This window comes from Hipposideros armiger, unplaced genomic scaffold, assembly GCF_001890085.2.
Source record: "Hipposideros armiger isolate ML-2016 unplaced genomic scaffold, ASM189008v1 scaffold_8, whole genome shotgun sequence".
NCBI lineage: Eukaryota > Metazoa > Chordata > Mammalia > Chiroptera > Hipposideridae > Hipposideros > Hipposideros armiger.
The window spans coordinates 4,934,293-4,953,679 of NW_017731358.1; the positions used below are offsets into that span (position 1 = coordinate 4,934,293).

The 19,387-nt window shown below is 44.9% G+C and overlaps 1 protein-coding gene across 22 annotated transcripts in view; it reads right to left on the reverse strand.

The window, feature by feature from the left end:
- Positions 1–19,387, reverse strand: part of KALRN (kalirin RhoGEF kinase) — a 655,970-nt gene that overhangs the window by 95,777 nt on the left and 540,806 nt on the right. The window lies entirely within an intron of this gene.

Below are 19,387 nucleotides of genomic sequence, written 5' to 3' on the forward strand. Positions count from 1 at the left end.
CGTAGCACTGCACTGCCTGAGCGCGAAGCGTGCCAGACGTGGGAGAAACGGATCTCAGGCTCTGGAGCAGTTCCAGTGCTCCCCTGGGTCACAACGTCACCAATGACAGCTCCCATCTAAGAGAGGACATGTTCCAGTCTAAACATCACTTAAGTCCAAAGTTCAAGGACCTAGAAATGCCCCATATGAGAACAATATAGTAATTACTCCAAAGCAGAATTCCCCTCATGCAAAAACTCCAATAAAGGTGATTTTACTTTTTTGTGTGCTTTAAGTTTCAGTATATTGAGGGTCGATAAATATTTGCTGAGTGAATACATGAATGTGTTAAGTCAAATCTTTACATCATTCGTGGTGGGGTGATGGGGGGCGGGGCATAGTTAACAAGAAGTAGATTTTCCATTAAATCCTCGGGAGAGATGCTAGACGCTGTGGCAAGAATAACATTCTGGTGTGTATGTCTGAGGGAGGGAGAATCTAAGTCATGTTAATGGAAGGGGGACAATGGAGGCAGGGCCAGCTGCTACTCTGCTCTTGGGTTCTGACACATCACACTGCGTTGGGTGAAGCACAGGGCCTGAAAAACACCCTTGGATACATATATGTCTTTATTAAATACATGACACCAAAAAACGCTAAAACTCTGAAATCGGGAGTCAAAAATTGATGTGACGCCTGTAGACACTGCAGCTCAGAGGGGAGGGCTGCCAAGGAACCATCCCCACTATCCCACGCGATTCCTCGAGGCAGTGACTGGCCATGGATATGGAACACAGCCGACTAGGGAAGAGGTCAGGGTGGGGCCAGGACATGGAGGGCTGTGCTTGTGACCCCGCCCTCATCAACCCCAAGAACAGCCGGGGCAGGTGGACAGCAAAGTCCCGGGACCTGCTTGAAAGTATGGGTGGTCTGTCACTGTTCTACTTAGCTATGCTTTCGTCCCTTTGGTCTTCTGTTGTAATTTAACAGGTTCTAGTTGTAGAAGGAAATAACGTTATTGCAGGAATTTTGAAAAATCAGAAAAGTTTAAAGAAGAGAATAACAAAATAACCCAGAATCCTTCCATATAGTATATTTTGGTGAACTTTCTTTCAGTCTTTTATAAATTAATAAATTGCTCTCTTTCACACGTACACTTACCTTTTTGGGGGTACAACTTAAAAATTCTTTTTCGTGTGCTAAAATACATATAAAACTGACCCTTTTAACCACTTTTAAGGGTACAACAATGTTGTGCAACCATTACCATCACTTACATTTATGTTTTATATGCAATTCTTTACTGAGTACTTAGGACATGACAGGTACGCTAAGCATTTCACTGCCAAATGGTTTAACATTTGCAACACTCCACAAGCATCGGTGCCATTCTTATGCCCGTGGCACCAAGGGGTTAAATCCCTTCCGGCAGGTTACAGGGCTGGTAAATGACAGTGCCAGTATTCAGGGCAGTTTTGAGCCCCATTTGGATGAAGGACCACTCGGGGGAGGGAGCGAAAGTGTCTTAATGCACTTATTATCCACACACACACATAAATATGAACCTAAAATTGTCTAGTTCAAATTTCTAGTTAGGAAAATCTGAAATAGTTCTAACCCAATAAATAGAAATTGCACAGTACTTATTCTCTTCATTTAGTGGGATAATTTATTTTAAGGATCATAAAAATATTTATAGGGCTTTCAAAGCTCATCTGCAACCCGCATCTCCCAAGCCTATTCTCCACCATTAAGCACCTCGGCTTTCAATGCTACTCTTTCAAGGTTATGCAGAAACAACCTTTGTGGCTCCGGAAGAGCAATACAGTCCAACACTGGCACCGAGAGTGGCTCTTGCCAGAGCTCAGTGGGTGACCTCCACGCCCCCGCTCTGAGAACACACTGTTCAAATCATAGGGTAAGCTTGAAAAACGGGAAAGCAATCCTGACAATCTATTTTTTCAGAGTCCTCACTCAGTGGGTTTTTGTGTTTGCCACCCACGTGTCACCCCCAATTGTTTCAGAAAAGGGATCTCTTAGTGATGGGATCCAAGGGCACACAACACGGAATCGCATGTGTTGAGTTGATGCTGTTATTTCCTTTATCCTAGCGATGGCTCTGAAAAAGGCCTCAAATAAGACCACCAGGCTCCATATGGTAGCCATTTTTCTGAGGGGGGGAGCGGGGGATGATGCATAGATAGAAACCATAAGGCGAAAACACCTTCTTGATTCCCCTCCTTTTAGTCTCATCAAGTTCAAAGTCAAAATGAGGCAACTTTTACTTCAAAGCAAAGGAACTCAATAGACTGGCATAGGGGAATACTGACTTTCTCTGAGGCAGAACCCCAAAACAAGGACATAAAGTTTTAATGTTCATGCTGGCGGGCAGGGGAAAGGGATATTCCATTTCAAAAATTGTCTGGGTCCATCCCACAGGTTAGACACGGCTTGGACTTGAGCCTGCTGGCCTCTGGGGAAGTTAGCTCCTGCAGAGTGGCATGGCCGGTGGCCCAGCCAGAGGGAGCAAGGAGGAATGGCTGCTGGACATCTCAGGGAGAGCTATCCTTTCAGTTACGTGAGTCAACAGGTGGGCTCCGGGCCGCGAAACCCAAGACCTTGCACTGGGAGAGGTCTTCGAATCCTAAGGAATGATTCAGGAGTGTCAACACAAGAGGGCAGGGAAATTAATCACAGTAAAGCACAGGCTGCCGAGGCGACCAAGAGAAGGCAGGTGAAACAGACAGGGTTCTGGGAGGGCTGTGACCACGGGAAACAGCCTCCTTGGGAGAGTCAGTGCTATTTTAAGAGACAAACAAGTGTGACTGTGGTTAAAGATAATCACAGTCAGATGTTGGCAAAAGCAGACAAACATTTCTAGGTCTTTGCTATTTAGGGTATAAAAGCATGCGCATGTGTGTGTCAATGCTTATGTTAAGGGCTTTGGCGGCACAGGGTTTATATAGGGGGTGCCAAAAAATGTATACAAGTGGACACTGGTCAACGTTGCTCAAGCAGTAGTTTGCCGTAATTAGAAGTGTCTGGATGCTGATGGTAACCACTTTGAGCACCTCTTGTAATTGCAGAACGTGACTTGTATTTATCTTTTGTTAAATAAAACAATTTTATTTAATACAGTTTTTTTTCTTAAAATGTGTATACCTTTTTTTGGGTACCCTCTGTATATGAAAATAAAACAGCCCACAAAGAAAAGCTGCTTCTGGAACTGCTAACCTATCCCACAGTTTCAGGGACACACTATGGAATTGTACCAGACTCCATTACGGTAATTAAAAAAAAAAAAAGTAGAACTTGATACAATGATCAGAATATAGTTGGGCAGCAGGGTAAATGGGAGAGAGAGTAGTCTATTGAGAGAAAAGCAGAACACAACTTATTAACCACATGCTCTTGGAAAAATAATTTAATCTCTCTGAGCCTCAGTCTTCCCATCTGTGAAATGTGTAGGCTGACTCCCCAAAGCTGAACACCACTAGTAAACTGCCATCTGTTCATCCTTTCCACAGACACTCCATTCCCATCTACGACTCCATGTCCTTCCTCACGCTACTTCCTTTGCCTAACTTCTCAGATGAAGAACATCCCTCCTGACTGTTCAAGACCCAGTCCCCATGTTACCTCTTGACAAAGCCTCTCCTGCACATTTTCCTCATTCCTCTGGAAGAGCTGGCCATCCTGTCCTCTGAGAATATACTACAGAAGAGGCAGGGGGACTTCAGTCGTTTTTAACTCATTGCAGTTTCTCATTAGGCTAAGGGCCCATGGGGCAACAGGGAGGACTCCTGCTAGCTGCTTTCCCAGCACCCATTTCTCTCTCTCCCCTTCATAAGAGCACCCAGATTTTCCAGCTTTGTGAGTTGTAACCCTATCCTTGCTCAATCTCCACCCCCATCCCCAGGGGTGGGTCCTAAAATAACCAGAATATTTTATTCCCTGGGCCATGGAGATTAAGTCAAGGATGATCACGTGGCCTGACTCAGCATAGACAAGCTCAAAGAGAATCCATTTTGGAGACTTTCGATTTCTTCCTTCCCACCCAACATGAAGGTCTGTGAGTGTCACTATTGGACACAGTAATCTAAATCTAACCCATAATACATTTAACGAAAATGTCTAGTTTCTTTGTTTTTGTCTAAAAGTGATAAATGTGGTTACTGAACACAAGAAGCTCTGACTGGTTACTGACGACAGAACAGAAATTTTCAAGCCATAAATGGCAGATCAGATATTTACCAGAACACAGCAGATAATTGCAGTAATTAAAGGAATATATTCAAGATGATCAACTTTGGGCATGAATGCAGGATAACGACACAGGATAAACCCTGTGTTGCCAAAGCTCTTAGCATAAGCATTGTTTGGCGCGCACGTGCCGGCGTTCACACACGCACACTTTCGCACCCTAACTAGCAGAGGTCTAGAATACATATCAAGGTCTTTAGCAGTGGCTTGCTGAAGAATTGCTTAAGAACCCAACACACTGGTTTCCAGGTGTACAGAAGAGATCTTTGATCTTTTTTTTTTATTACACTGTCACCGTGAATCAACTCCATGACCTACCAGATCAGGAACTTGGTTTGAACAGGGACACTCCCAGGGATCAAAAATTGGGCAAAAGGCCAGTAATGAGAGGCCTCAGTTACAAGTCTGGTTTCCTGGGCAGCTTTGAAAAATATTCACTAATTCCCCCTCCCCCTGCCCCCATTCCACTTAATGGTTCATCTAAAACTACTGCCCTATAAGTCAGAGAAATATCTGATAATGAAAGAGAATATTGTGGTTCGTAAGCTAGCCTTTACTGAGTGAGTTCTATGTGCCAGGAAGCCAGGAACTATACTAGGTGATACACTTTTTCATTTGAATCCTCACAAACACTCTAGGGATAAATATCTGTATTTTCCCAAGTATACAGATGAAGAAATGAGCATAAAGAAGTCAAGTAACTAGACTAATGCAACTTAGTAAGTGCTGATGCTGGGGTCGGAACTCAGTCTGACCCCCCTAATTCATGCTCTTCCCTTAGAAGCTTGAGCTAAAGAGAGAATTACCCATAAAAACCCTCTAGTTTATTTACAGAAAATGACAGACAGATGAGCACAAGAATTCCAACTGGCCCATGTTCCCTTCTTTCTCAAGTCCTTGTTTGTGATACTAACCTGGGCATTTTCAGAGAATGTTAGAAGCACAGCTCCATAAGCTCTGGTCTGGTTCTCCTCTCAAATGTTAAGCTAGGGCAGTTTTGAAAGATACATACACTCAAGGCAGCCTCTGCAATCCTGCCTCTAGCTGTTAGAGATCAAACAGAAAAATGAAGATTGTCCTATTTGAGTCATAATCTAATGCCATTCTAAAAACGTCACATATATATGTCACATTATACATGTACGAATTTTACGGCGTAGGGTGCCAATCACGACTACAAATACAAATTGAAGATGTGACTAAACTATACTAAGCTAAATTATACAAACTAAAATTTTATTTACTTCACATTTATACATTTTTAGTATAAAAATGTGCACAGCTATGCCATAACCGAATTACAGATGCTGCCGTTGTCTTGTCTCTGAGATATGTGCCCATTAATACGGGAAAAAGATGCAAACCAAACAAAGATGCAAGTCAGACAACCAAACAAGGGTTGAAATGCATACAACACAATGTGCAGATTGTATCTCATAAACCTGGGATTGGTGGCTTTGGATTAAGAGAAAAGAGTGAGCGCATAACTGCGGTAGAATGCTTGGCAGGGAGCCATGGTAATTACAAATCCAGGTGAGTTACGTCATGGATACTTGACAGTGGGAGGAAACAGAGGGTGGAGAATTTGGCTGACTTTCTCCAAGGGGCCCAGCCAAGCTAGGAGAAACTCTGGTAGTCACCTGGGATGACTACACTTCTTTCCACCCTGAACTCTTCTCCTCCTCCCAGGGGTCTGATCTGGCCTTTTGGGAGGCCTTGCCCACTTTCTCCTCTAACTCCTGCATGTGCGTGCGCACACACACACACACACACACACACACACACACACACACTGCTGAGAACAGTCCAGCTGTGATTTTGCTCTTGCAGCCCTGGCTTGCATATGCTGACAGAAGGTCACAGTTAAATTTAGCTCTGACCACCCCACTGGGAAGGACCTGGGAAACTGGCTGATTGAGGAGAGCCATAGACACTGGTAGAGTTGGCTGCTTACACTCTACATGAAGGCACTATTTGGTGGTTAGGGTGCAAGTTAAATTGGGAAGAAGGTATAATTTCCAAACCCAAGCACGAAGAAACAGGGTCTTAAAAATTAAAAATGCTGAAAAAAAACAAGACCCTCAAAAGGTTATTGAGGTCTTCAGCTTTCCTGCAGAATCCAAGTACACCAATAGGATTGTCTCTGTTTTTCACATCCCTTTGTGGAATGGGGACTGGGAAAGATCTCAGAGGCCATGGAGTACAATGTCCTGCATATGGTAGAGTCAAGTCCCCAACATTGCCAAGAGAACGCCACTTGGACTCAGCTGCAACACACCATCATGCACTATCAGTGGTGTATCATGTCCATGCCTCACAGCAAAAACCAGAGCCAGATGGGAAAGCCATCTGGGTGGGGAATGGTGAGTGGGAATCTGGCCCTTTTCTTGGGGATCCCAGTATCAAAATATGTAGGAAAATGACAGCTCAATCGGGACTCAGGTCATGAATGAGGAAGTGAGGGCCTCAGCCATGATCCTGTGTGGATAGAGTACTAGTTCCTCGGTGCTTATGGACCAAAGAATAACACGTGAGCTCTGGAAGAAGCAAGCCAGCTCAAGTAAGTACCAAAAATGTGAACTCCATAAAGCTGTCTGGCTTTATGCTTCTTTTATTCTACCTCCCTTGTGTTCTCACTATGATAGTTAGCCAAACCTTTTGGAAAGACTCTTTAAACTTGGTCCAGAATGCAAACAATACCCACTTAGGGGTCAGAAGAATGGTGGTAACAAGACTTTTGGTGCTTATGTTAATTCTTCAGACAGGGTCCCTATGGCCTCAATCCAAATTCCACCTCCCACCAACAGATATGTTCATAGCATCCTTTGAGGACACTTAGAAAAGTCTGTCTGTGCAAGAGAGAAGAGAGAGAGAGGGAGAGGGAGAGGGAGAGAGAGAGGGAGAGAGAGAGAGAGAGAGAGAGATCTGCTGTCCCCCCTAAGCTGTAAATTTATAAGGGTAGCGCCGTGTCCATTTTGTTCACTGGCTGTGATTTCTGATTATCTCCCCGTCCTGGAAGGGTCAAAGATGACCTGTCCAGGGGACCTTGGGTAAGGCCCCCAGAATAGTGTGGCAGCCACAGACCTCTCTGGGTTCCATGGGAAGGCTTCATGATTATATTGAAACATACTGGTTATCCAGGCCTGACTTCAGCTCAGCCTTGACTTTTCATCTGGCCTGGAATGTCACAGGAAGGTCTCTTGAGATGTCTTAAGAAGGTCCTTTGTGTTGGCTGGCCTTGCTTGGAGACACCAGGCCAGTGGGGCAGACCCTGATTGCATCAGAACCAGTGAGTGGGGCCTAGGCTATGATTTCAGAGTGGTCAAGGTCCCCCAGAATCCCTCCAGACATTTAGAAATACCAGGTACAAGTGGCCACTTAGGGACAGATTTCTATGGGAGCAAATCTACAGCAGGTGTCTAGGAGGTACCTGAGAGTGATTTATGATTCACTGAGGTCCCCAGCCCCCTAGGTTCCTTCCAAAGAGCTGAGTCTCCCTACAGACTTGATCCAGCACCTCTACCCTCATCATTCCCGCAAACAAAAGGGCAGGACTGGTTTACATTTTGTTGCCTTCTCTATAAACATACAAGCCATATGCTACAGACAGAGGGATATTTTACTAATCACCAGTTGAGACCTCAGGCAAGTCATTTCTCTTTTACAGAGGCTCTTCTCATGGACAAAACTGAAGTCTTTATGATCTGAGATGCTGTAAGATTCTAGTGTTCTATGATATATAATCAAGGCATGCCATATATACAGCTTTTCCTAGACAAATAGGGAGATGGTTCCAACAGTCCAGATAGCACTGTGCTCAGTCAGGCACACAAGATGCCTCATGAGGACAAAATTGAGGATGAAAACATACTGCTTAGGATGATACAGTCGGACACATAAACATCATTCTGATAAATGACAAAATGAAACTTGCCCAAGTTCAACCAGGAGTCATAGCAGTGGGCTCCCCGGACCCAGCCCACAGCCTCATCTTTTCCCTGCAACCCTGGAGCCTGCAGGCCAGCAATGGTTATGTCACATTAAAGAAGCAGAACTGGAGTGAAGTCAGTTAGTTGCTGAGGGGTTAGAGAGTTGGGAGATAGTTAGATAGTTAGAGAGTTGGGTTAGAGAGTGGCACATTATCATTCTCTTGCTGTTCACTATTCTTTTCAGGATTTTCCTTCATTGTGTTCTGAAAAGCTGGCTAATCTGAGCTCTGTGTGAACTTACAATTTAAGCCCCGTTTGTTCCCTCGCAACTATGTTGCTGAGAAAGGAAAATATTTAACTGCCTTTCTTGAATATTTCAGTTGAGAAGGCCTGTGGGCATCTTTAAGCATCAGAAAGACCACCATTCTCCTGGAATTGTGGAGAGGGCTCGGAGGATGACCTTGGATTGGTCCTGGAGTGGAATAAAAGGATACAAAGTTGGAAACTTTGTACTCTGGTACATCAGTATATTATGGACTATAAACTCTAGGATAGCTCTGTCCAGTAGAAAGATAGTGCAAGTCAGAAATGTGAGCCACGTATATAATTTTAAACTTTCTAGTAGTCACTTTAAAAAATAAAAACAGGGCCGGCTGAGTGGCACATTGGTTAAGAGCTGGCTTGGGACGCCAGAGGGCCCCGGTTCGGATCCCACATATGAGGGCCAGTGACACTGCCCTCTACAGCTAAGATGCTGAACAACAGCTCAACCTGGAGCTGGGCTGCAGGGAGTTGCCGGCGACGGCGTAGGCTGCAGCCCCTGCTGCAGTGGGTTGCCATGGGCTACCGTGAGCAGCCAGTAGTCACCGTGAGCAGCCAGTAGTCACTGTGAGCAGCCGTCCAGAAGCTGGCGACTGATCTGCCTCGCCAGGGAAGAGCACAATGATGGTGCCAACTTGGACCAGTGAAGCAACGTCCTCCACAACTAGACTGAAGAACAAAAGGACAGCAACTTGTCTGTTCTCCTTCCCCCAATTCCCCAATAAAAATCTTTACCAAAAAAAAAAAAAAGTAAAAACAAACAGGTGCATTGAATTTTAATATATTGCATTTAACCCAATACCTCAAAAATATTATCATTTCAACATGATCAATATAAAAATTATTGAGATACTTTACATTTGCTTTTGTACGAAGTCTTGGAAATCTGGTACATAATTTACACTTACCGCACATCTCAATTTGGATCAGCCTCATCTCAGTTCCTCAACTAAAGGCTACTGAACTGTCTGGACAGTGCAGCTCGAGAAGATAGGTCTAACCTGCTTTCCACTGAGGTCTCATGCACGTCTCTGCTGCTTTGCTCACACCATCTCCTCAGCCTTTAAAAGTCCCTTCCTGCCTCTTAGGCCCAGTGAGAACGTTCTCTCTCTGGAGAAGTCCTCCCAGATCACACCAGGCCACTGTGCTCCCATCAGCTTCTGCATAATGATTTTAGTCAGCCATCAGGTAGAACCTTGGAGCATCTCTCCTCTTATTGTCTTCAGCAACTATTTTCCTTCTTCCTCATTATTTATTTGCGGCTCCCAAGTTGAACTGCAAGATCCTCAGGGGCACGGAAACCTCTTATATTCTCTATGGTCGATAGTCTAATACCTGCCACATAGTACTCACATATGGGGGATCAATACAAAAATGCTCAGTTCAGTCTACCATATGATTAAGTGACCAATGAAATCATTTGAATGTGACAGTTGGCACAGTACCACAGAGACTTCTATAAACTCAAGTCTAATAATAATCAAACACCTAGCACTTAAAATGTGCCAATACTAAATGATTTCTATGTCAATTAATCTAAGCCTTGTAAAAACTCCATGACTAGAGTACATGATCATCTCCATTTTAAAACCAGATGAGGAAACTGAGGCAAAGAGTTTATGTAACTTGCACCAGGTCACACACATAAGTAGCAGAGCTGGGATTCTAACTTGTTCTGGCTCGAGTCAAAGCTCTTAATCATCATGATATATTGCCTCTCAGTTCAGAACAACCACAAAATATATTTTTTATACCCTGCAGATCAGCCTAAGAATCAAAGGCATTAGTTTATTATACTCTCAGCCCGGGTATTTCCTTAGATAAAAAGAATTAAGTTAATTCCGAAAATGTAAACAGAAGTAAACAGTAGGAGACACATGAAATTCCTGGTCTCAGACGATGCTGCTCATAACTCCTCTTAAAACAAAAAACAGTATACTTTTACTTTCAGAGAGCTTGAAACTGCCCGGTACACTGGCAACAAGTAAGTCTTGAAATTCTGAATGTCCTTTGATTCAGGAACTTCACTTCTAGGGATTTATACTAAAGGAATAACTATGGGTGTGTGACAAGACTTCACTACAAGAATGGTCATTGCAATATTGTTTACAACAGCAAAAACTGGAAAAAACCAAAAATATGGAGATCGAAAAGAAAAACCATATTTACACATGATAAAATGTGCATCTAGCAGTATGCTGAGAAACCAGCTCATTAAATAAAACAAAAAAACCCTTGATTTGTGGTGTCTGGTGACTTCCCCAGTATCAGGGCTCCCGCCATCGTCCATCTCAAGCTACCAATGGCTTAACAGTCTGCTATCAAAATCCTGAATATTTAAAAATTCCAACCTGAGCTGAACTGGCTTCAGCATATCACTGAATGCATCCATGAAAACGTCACAGAAGTGGTTCAATACGTTATGTGAAAAAAGTTAATACTACTATATCATATTTCTGAAAAAAAATACACACATAAAAAAGACTAAAAAAATATATTCAAAGTGTTAATATGGTTATCTCTTGGTAGAGTTTTATCTTCATTTATCTGTATTTCTAAATGTTTTGCCCATGTTTATGTGTGATTTTGCTAGGCAGAAAAATAATTCATGAAGGCTCTCTTGCCCACTTACAAAAATTTTTAAATGACCCATCTTTTGAGGTATGTCTCAAACAAAAAACACACACCAAAAAAACCCCAGACCTGTTCAATGAAAACAACCACCCAATTAGAAGCCTCAAGAGTGGGAAAATTCCTCACACCATGTAAGTAAGAAAAGGATGAGAAAGGTAAACCTGTGGCTCTAGCCACAGTGTATATTGCTCTCCTGAGGAAGACAGTTCCTTTCTTGGGGGTGTAAATCATACAACTCGAAGAAAGGGAAGGTGGGGGATAAGGAGTGGAGATATGTAAACTCCAAGACAAAAATCAGTCTGTCTATAAAGTCTGATTTTGGAAAGATCTATCTCTTCATCTAGGGCTACTCCTAATCCCTTCCCTTCATATTTTTACCATTATATTGAATCAGTACTAACAACTGTCAAGTTCAAGTCTGATCTGCAATGAAATACTTGGCAGCCATTAAAAATATCCTGGCAATGCATCTACATGGGAAAATGTGCAGAAGATTAAGTGAAAACACGTTATAAAGCAGGATATAAGATATGAACCCATTTATTTTAAAAGGGGGTAAACATATAGAAAGGGATAGATTAAGTGGTTAAGTAGTAGTTTCTAGGTGGTTTAGGATTATGCTATGAAAGTTATGCTTTTATGGTCTTTGTTTGCCTAACTTTTGATTTTTTTTTTCTATAGCAAGCATAGTTAGCTTTAAGAGTAATGAGGAAAACAAAATAAAACAAAGGAGTCTGAAGTGGGAAGAAAGATGCAACAACTTCCCTTACTGGACCCTTGGGGGCTGTGGAGCTCTCAGAACACAAGGATGATTCCCAATGCCTACACCACCCCCACGCCCAACCACCTGGCAAGTGAAAGTGAACAGCACGGGGCTCCCTCTACCACTTCTCCAAGCTAGAGGCCCTGGGGGACCAGGAGGCCTTCCAGGATAGAATGCTTTTGCTGGAGCTGGGGGAAGGGAGGAGGAAGGTGGGGGGAGGGTGGAGAGAGAAAAGAAAGAGAACAGAAGAAAATTAAAGAAAAGATGCCAGCCTGAGGGTGTATTAAAACACAGACTGCTGGGTCCCACCCCAGAATTTCTGTGTCCCTGGGGCTGAGTCCGCATTTCTAAGTTTCCCTAGTGACTACACTTCGAGAACTTCTGCTCTAAGTAGAGAGAGAAGAGGGGGCACCACACAGGTGTAAAACCGAGACCTGAAATCCGTGCAGAAGCAGAGTGTTTGCAATTCTTTTTAACCGTGAAACGTGGCTCCCCTTTGGATGGTGAAAAATAACATCCCTTTCTCTGTGGGAGCAACATGGGGATTCTAAAGGCAGGAGGGAGGGCAGAAAATCGGGAGTGGCCTGAGAGCCTGTTACACACCAGGTACCCGCAGAGAACAAACACATGCCTACAACTAATTCCACACCAAGGAAACGCAGAGACGCCTGGAAACAAATGTTTCACGTGGTAAGGTTTCAACCTACGGGCAGAAGGGGTTCCCCTTCCTTTCAGTTTGATAGGTTTCCTCACTGTAGTCACTAGGAAAGCCAGAAGAATGCAGGACGACCTGTTCTGTCACTCTGATCTTTGCTCTTTCGCCTGGCAAAGACCAACTTGGCAGCCTTCTAGCTGCCTCGCAGGTGTGACCCAGGCTGCCTTCCTTCCAGGAAGTCCAACACAGAAGGTTCTGCCAACCTCCAAAGATGTGCTCCATTATTCACTGTATGGACGAAGCGGGGAGCCAAACTATCCCCCCCTCCCCCATCTATGTGCAATACAGAAGATAGTAGCCACACCTCAGGACAATGTCCAGGACCTGGGGGGATGAATGGGTCCTGAGTTTTATCTAGGCAGAAAGAGCCTGAAGAAGAACCAGGAAATCTTTGTATATATGGGATGTGCAATTAATCTTGGCTGGAGCGAACAGAGAAACGTCTTTCATTAGATTGTTAGCCAAAGCCAACGGGGAGGCAAAGAATAAGTGATGTCTTTTTATGCAGCGTAGGTTCTCGGGATCTGACATTCAAAGTGGGTGTAGCTATTCTCCAATTCTGGTACCCTGCGTTTCCCCTCAGAGGAGAATCACATGGGGATGCTAGGTTTCTTGCCAGTGTCTTCTTTCGAATGCTCTTTTATGTTAACACACAGTGATTATAATACTAGAAGTATTCTGTTTCTTTCTTAATTGGTTTAATAAAAAGAAAAAGAAAACCTCTGTTATGCTTCTAGATCACAAGCTTTCTTCCGCCACAGTGACAACTCCACAGCATTGAGGCACAGTGGACAACGGTTTGAACCAGGGCAGTTAAATTACTTAGGAACTTAGATTTATAGTATTACCACCTAGAGAACCCACACAAATTTAGCTATTGAGAGTCCCCAGAGGATGGGCTCTATGTATAGTATTACAATGACTGTTCCCATCAGCAACTAACCTTTTTAAAGCACGTTTATATGCCTGGCGCTATGCTAAGCCCTTTACGTACATCATCTTCACAACAGCCCAGTGGTGTCAGCACCATTATGATCCCCCCATCCATTCTTCCCCAGTACCTAGCTCAGGGCTGGCAGGCCGTCAGCACATAAACATTTCTCAAATGAATTAAAACACAGTGTGTTACATAAAAACCAGTGCCTTCCAAAGATGGAATGATAGGAATGCATTTTATTGTTTCATTTCCACCTGAAAGGGTACACTTCAAGAAAAGGGACAAGAAAGAAAGGGTGGGGGTGCAGAAAGGAACGTCTGAATTAAAATGAAAAACAGGGAAAAACATAAACAGATATTTTTAAAGGATGTGTGCCCAAGCTGTCTGGGAGAGACCGATATCTGCTCTCTGTGGTCTTGGGACAGAACAGCCCCTCAACGCAGACCAGCAGGTCCAGTTCCAAATGGCTGTGGGCAATGGAGTCACACCCCCCTCCCTACAACTACAAATCATTCCATGGTCAACACCCAAGTTCCAGCTTGGGGACTGCCTCTATCCTTCTCAGATGGGTCAGCCTTGCCTCTGTCCAGAATAAGAGAAGCCACGTACGTGCCCAGGAAGACAATGCAGTTGAGGCAAGAGTGCAGGAAGCGGTTCTAGTTCTGAGCCTGCTACCAAGGGGCTGCACCAGTTTCCTCCTGTAGAAAAGGAGGTCTCGTAAATGATCTCTAAGGTTCCTCCCAGCTGTAACTTTCCATGACGGAGCCCCTCCGGCCTGAGAAGCGCCCCCTCAGGTTTGAGGCTCATGCGCTTTCTATGGCCCTCCTTGAGGAAAAGCCTGGGGTTTGGTTTGAAGGAGAGGGCGGGTCATGCAGCCTCTCACTCACTGGACGAGAAGCAGCGCTTCAAAAGGATGGGGAATATGTTTAGGGCAGAGGAGAGCAGCACCAAGACTCTCCAGAGGAACGTCAGGAAGCAGAATACTAACAACACTGCTCCAGAGTAAGGAATGCCGGCAATATAGTCCAGGCTCACGAGGGAACGCCCAGTGTTCATTTACCTTATTAAAAGAAACAAACGTTTTAAAATTAGTTTGCATAAAACATAGATAGAGTCCGAACTGTTACCTTTGTTTTCCAAGCTAGGACTTAACACATTGTAGCACATGGAACCAGTGGGGTGACATGCCTACAGCATTATCAGAGATCGCGGGACCCACAGCTGTATCAGAGGAGGGATATTCGGCTTCAGTGTCCCATCTCCACTTCATCCCATCAAATCCATACACTCCCATTTCGACTGGGCTACATTCTGACTGGCAGTCAGTACAGTTATCCAGGTAATAACTGATATCCCCGTTACTACTCGCCAGTCAGAGACTCAGATATGGGAAGTGAAGCACAGGATTCGGGTTGGGGACAGTATGTATATGTGGTAATTCTCCCCAGATTGGGGTTTATCCTGGGAAGCAGAGAAAACCAAGAGATCTATGGGAAAACACACATGCTAAATGGTCAATTCAATTTTCATTGGGTAAAGGCGCTTCTTAGAAAATGAAGAAATAAAATAAAATGAAGAAACTAAAGGGTATATGCATTAAGGTCCCAAAGATTTTGTCCCTTGGGTGGTGAATTAAACAATAGTGAATGTCACAATGGCTCCTCTTTGAGGTTACCAACACCTTTCTAAAGAACTTGGTATCATGGTTTCACACATTAAATTCAGTTTATAAAATGAGCAGTATTAATCTATGGGCCCAAAAAGAGGCATTCACCTCAAGTCATAGGTTTCTGCTTCGTGATTCTGGGAAAGGGTAAGAAAAAAAGAGAGAAATTATAGGGCCGGCCGAGTGGTGCAATGGTTAAGAACTGGCTTGGGATGCCAGAGGGCCCCGGTTCGGATCCCACATATGAGGGCCAGTGACACTGCCCTCTACAGCTAAGATGCTGAACAACAGCTCAACCTGGAGCTGGGCTGCCCTGAGTCGCCGGCGGCGACGGCATAGGCTGCAGCCCCTGTGGCAGTGGGTTGCCATGGGCTACTGTATGTAGCCAGCAGCCAGCGTGAGCGGCCAGCAGCCGCAGTGAGCGGCCGTCCAGAAGCCGGAGACTGATCTGCCTCACCCGGGAAGAGCGCAATGATGGTGACAAGTTGGGCCAGTGAAGCAACGTCCTCCACAACTAGACTGAAGAACAAAACGACAGCAACTTGTCTGTTCCCCTTCCCCCAATTCCCCAGCGGTGTTCCCATCCCCCAATTCCCCAATAAAAATCTAAAAAAAAAGAAAAGAAATTATAGATGAGGATGACTTGAGATGCCCCGTGAACCCCCATAACCCTTACTCACACTCCACGACGTACGAGTTAAGCTGGAACCCAACTGCCCCTGTGGAACAGAGCCACGGGTGGAACAGAGCCATGGGACTGTGATCCCAGCACCTTAACCAGGGTAAGTCACCACCCCCTTCATCTCTTCTGAGATAATCAGACTTCTGAGCTGGGCCCTGTCCCACAGTGTAAATGGGGACTGGGCTTGAGATGCAAAGACCATGATGCAGCAATAAACTAGTATACATAAACCCCATACACACTGAAGCAGAGGAGCAGAGTAATCAGGAAAGGGTTCTAAGAAGGGACTTGTGTTCATATACTCAAGGTAAATGACAGATTGACTAGAAAATTGAAGGCTCTAAAGCTGGCTTCCACCTAGCAAGGCCAGAAAGCTCTCTAGGCTCCATGATCTAAGAAATCACAAACTCCAGTTTGCAACATACAACTTAGTAACTTAGTAAAAAGTTTTGAAATCCCCTTCCTCACTCTGAAACAAGTGGCTTTTTAAAATATTAAGATAATTAAAGAATCCAGAACTGACCAACTTCTCCAGGCTTAAAGGAAAGTCTAAGTAGCCAAAGCCATCCCAAAACTTCCCACAGAGTGTGATATCAGTGACTAATCACCCTTCAGACACATGCATGACATTATCTCATGTTGGGCTATTTTTTCACTTCCCAAACGGCAGTTATAAATGTATTTGTTGTCTTTCCTCCATCTCACCTGATCTCTATTTCCATCCTACCCTTGGTTTTCAGTTTCCTGCCCTTCAACACCAATTTCAAGGTGAGGAAGAAAGACCACCTTTCATCCAACCTCTTTCCCATACTCATATTCAACAGAACCCAAAACTGGAAAAGAAAAATAGATAGCTGCGTTCCTCACCTTTCTGAACCAAAAGGCAAGCTCAATTACAATAACTTCAGTGCGCATTTTTCTCAAATATGATATTTAAAGGCCACACAGGTACATCACTAAATCCTTGACTCTTACCCTACTGCTAACAATTACAACCACTCAGGATTCACCAGAGAAAGTCCAGGATGCCTCACTTAACTTTGTGTCAAAAATAACCAGAACATTCCACTTCCTCTTGGTTCCTTTTCCTCAGACTTTAGAAAGAGACGTCCTTGAAATCCCAAGTGACTGGAAGCCAGTTAGTGAAGGCCCCTTGAGGTGGGAACCATGGTGGTGGGTTCTGACCCATTAATTTCAGGGTGCACTTAATGGAGAAGTAGACAAGATCCAAGTTGTCTCAGGAGAAAAGATAGAGACCAAATAACGCTGCTTTTATTTAAAATGGGAAGCTGCCTTTCCATGGTATTAAGTCTGTACATCCAGAGCAACTGGTGTAACTGTAAAGGGAGGCAGACCTCCCTGGCGGGATGCCCTCCGTTCTAGTCAGCCTCTCACTCATCCATGAACCCTTCTCTGTGTTGCAGTTGGGCAAGCTTTTTCCCACACAGTTTTGGGGCTCTGGGCAATGTGCTCAAGCTCAGTACAAGACCTTATCATTTCAGTCTCCTTCTGAATAGATGCCCAGAGGCTGAGCGGATACTCAGGTCTGTCTTTTCTGTTACAGCAGACTGAGGGGGCCCCAGGGGAGTGGCCCAACACCACAATCACCCTGCCCAGCCCCAGCCAGGAGTTCTTTGAAGGGTGGCTACCTCACCTCCCCCACTATCTTTCTCATATCCAAGCCCCAGTTTTCCATCTTTACATGTTTCAGATCTAGGAAAGTGGAAGGAGTAAAGCCCAGAAGATGACAAGACATCCACCTCTGATACCCTCCTTTTCCCTTTAAAGCTGCTTTCATTGCTCAGGCCTCTCTGGCCCCTCTATCTTCAGCTGGGGGTCAACGGTCTCCTCTGGCTCCGGCTCCTTCAACACCACCTTTCCTCGCACGCCCCCTCCTCTCCAAACCACAGAGCCTGCAGCCACCGTTTTCCCAGTCCTGCAGGCTGGAGGCAGCCCAGCAGGCGCCCCAAGCAGGCTCCCCACCCCCTCCTGGGCCACAGCACAGAGGGACAGGCAGGGCAATTCACAAAAAAAGCAAAGACCAGAGAGAGACCCTAGGAGAAGAACTCTGTAGGGAAGCTGTGTTGCCACACATCTGGATAAGCGCCACCCAAGTCCCCGCATTCTGACTTCAGACAGGAAACGGACTCCCAAGAAATCCTGCTTGGAAACCCTTCACCATGGAAAGCAGAGAAAACCCACCCACTCAGATTCCCTGTGGCCATTTCCTGCTTCCTCTCCCTTTTAATACCCCCGCCCAGTCCTTCAATTCCCAGCCTTGGCTTTACATGTTTTTGAACTAGGCTTAGATTTTTGTGAGGGTCCCTGGCCCCCTAAGATTCCTTCCCCATCTGAATTCTGGCTTTTATCGAGCTGGTGCCATACAGCTCCGGGCTGTTCTAATTAAATGCAGAGACTGAGAGAATCTCATGCTGGGATTAAGAACATTTATGATTTGGGGAAATGTCTTTCAGATTTATTAGTTTTTGCAGCCTTATATCTGCTCAGAATTTGTGTGCTCAGTGCTGTGTGTGTGGCATAGAAGATGGTGAAGGAGTTACTCGGATGAAGTTTATTCATCAGTAACTCAGAGAGAAAGTTCCAGCCAGGCTTTGTTACACAAGAATGAGGACAGAGACTGGTGCATTGTAATGGGGGTGGAGGCAACAGGTCCAATAGATGACACTTAAAAAGGGCAAATGTCAAGTGAGAGGCTATAGTCTCACTTCTAACCACACAGAAGCAGTATCTTTGTCCTCTCAACCTCCACACTGAAGTGTTAAAGTGACATGACAGCTGTAGCAACATCTGCTAACTCTGTCTAGGAACACTGTTTCTTTTTCAGGAGAGGCTACAAAATTGATAACCTTCCCTCTGGAATCCTTCTCAGCATCTTGTTTAGCCGGCCCATTTGGGGGAAATTAGTTGCTTCCTGCAAGTCTCCTCAACAACATTAAAATTAGAATAATTAAACACAGCCCTAATTGGGTACATAGAGAGTTCTTGGTTAATTAATGAGCCAAACTCTGGCCCAGAGCAGCTAACCCTACATGGGCCTGAGAAAGCCCGCGCAGAGAAAAGCCGCTGCAGTCCCCAAAGAAAACTGTCACTTGGCAAAAATAGTTCCTGGTGTAAAGACAAGTGTCAAATGCATTCCTATAGCTAGGAGTCATCAGTTAATCCCAAAGCTGAGATCCATATGTAAATGAGAGCAGGGAAGTACGGCTCTGCCACTGTGGGGTCACACGCACAGCTCGGAGCGCCCTCTCCCCATCTCCCGCATCCGCAACCCACCCCCCCTGCAGGCTGGCGCCCAGACATCCAACGTCGCTGATAAGTAACTGAGTTTCCAAACAGCAGCTCCACATCCAAGTTAGAACTCACCGGGCGGGGGTGGGGGCGGGGAGAGAGTGCGCCTGCGTTTTGCCTGGGAAACTGAAATGTTCGCGGCTCAGAGCAAACTCCTTTTGCCGTCCTCCCACTCCCCATCCCCGTGTC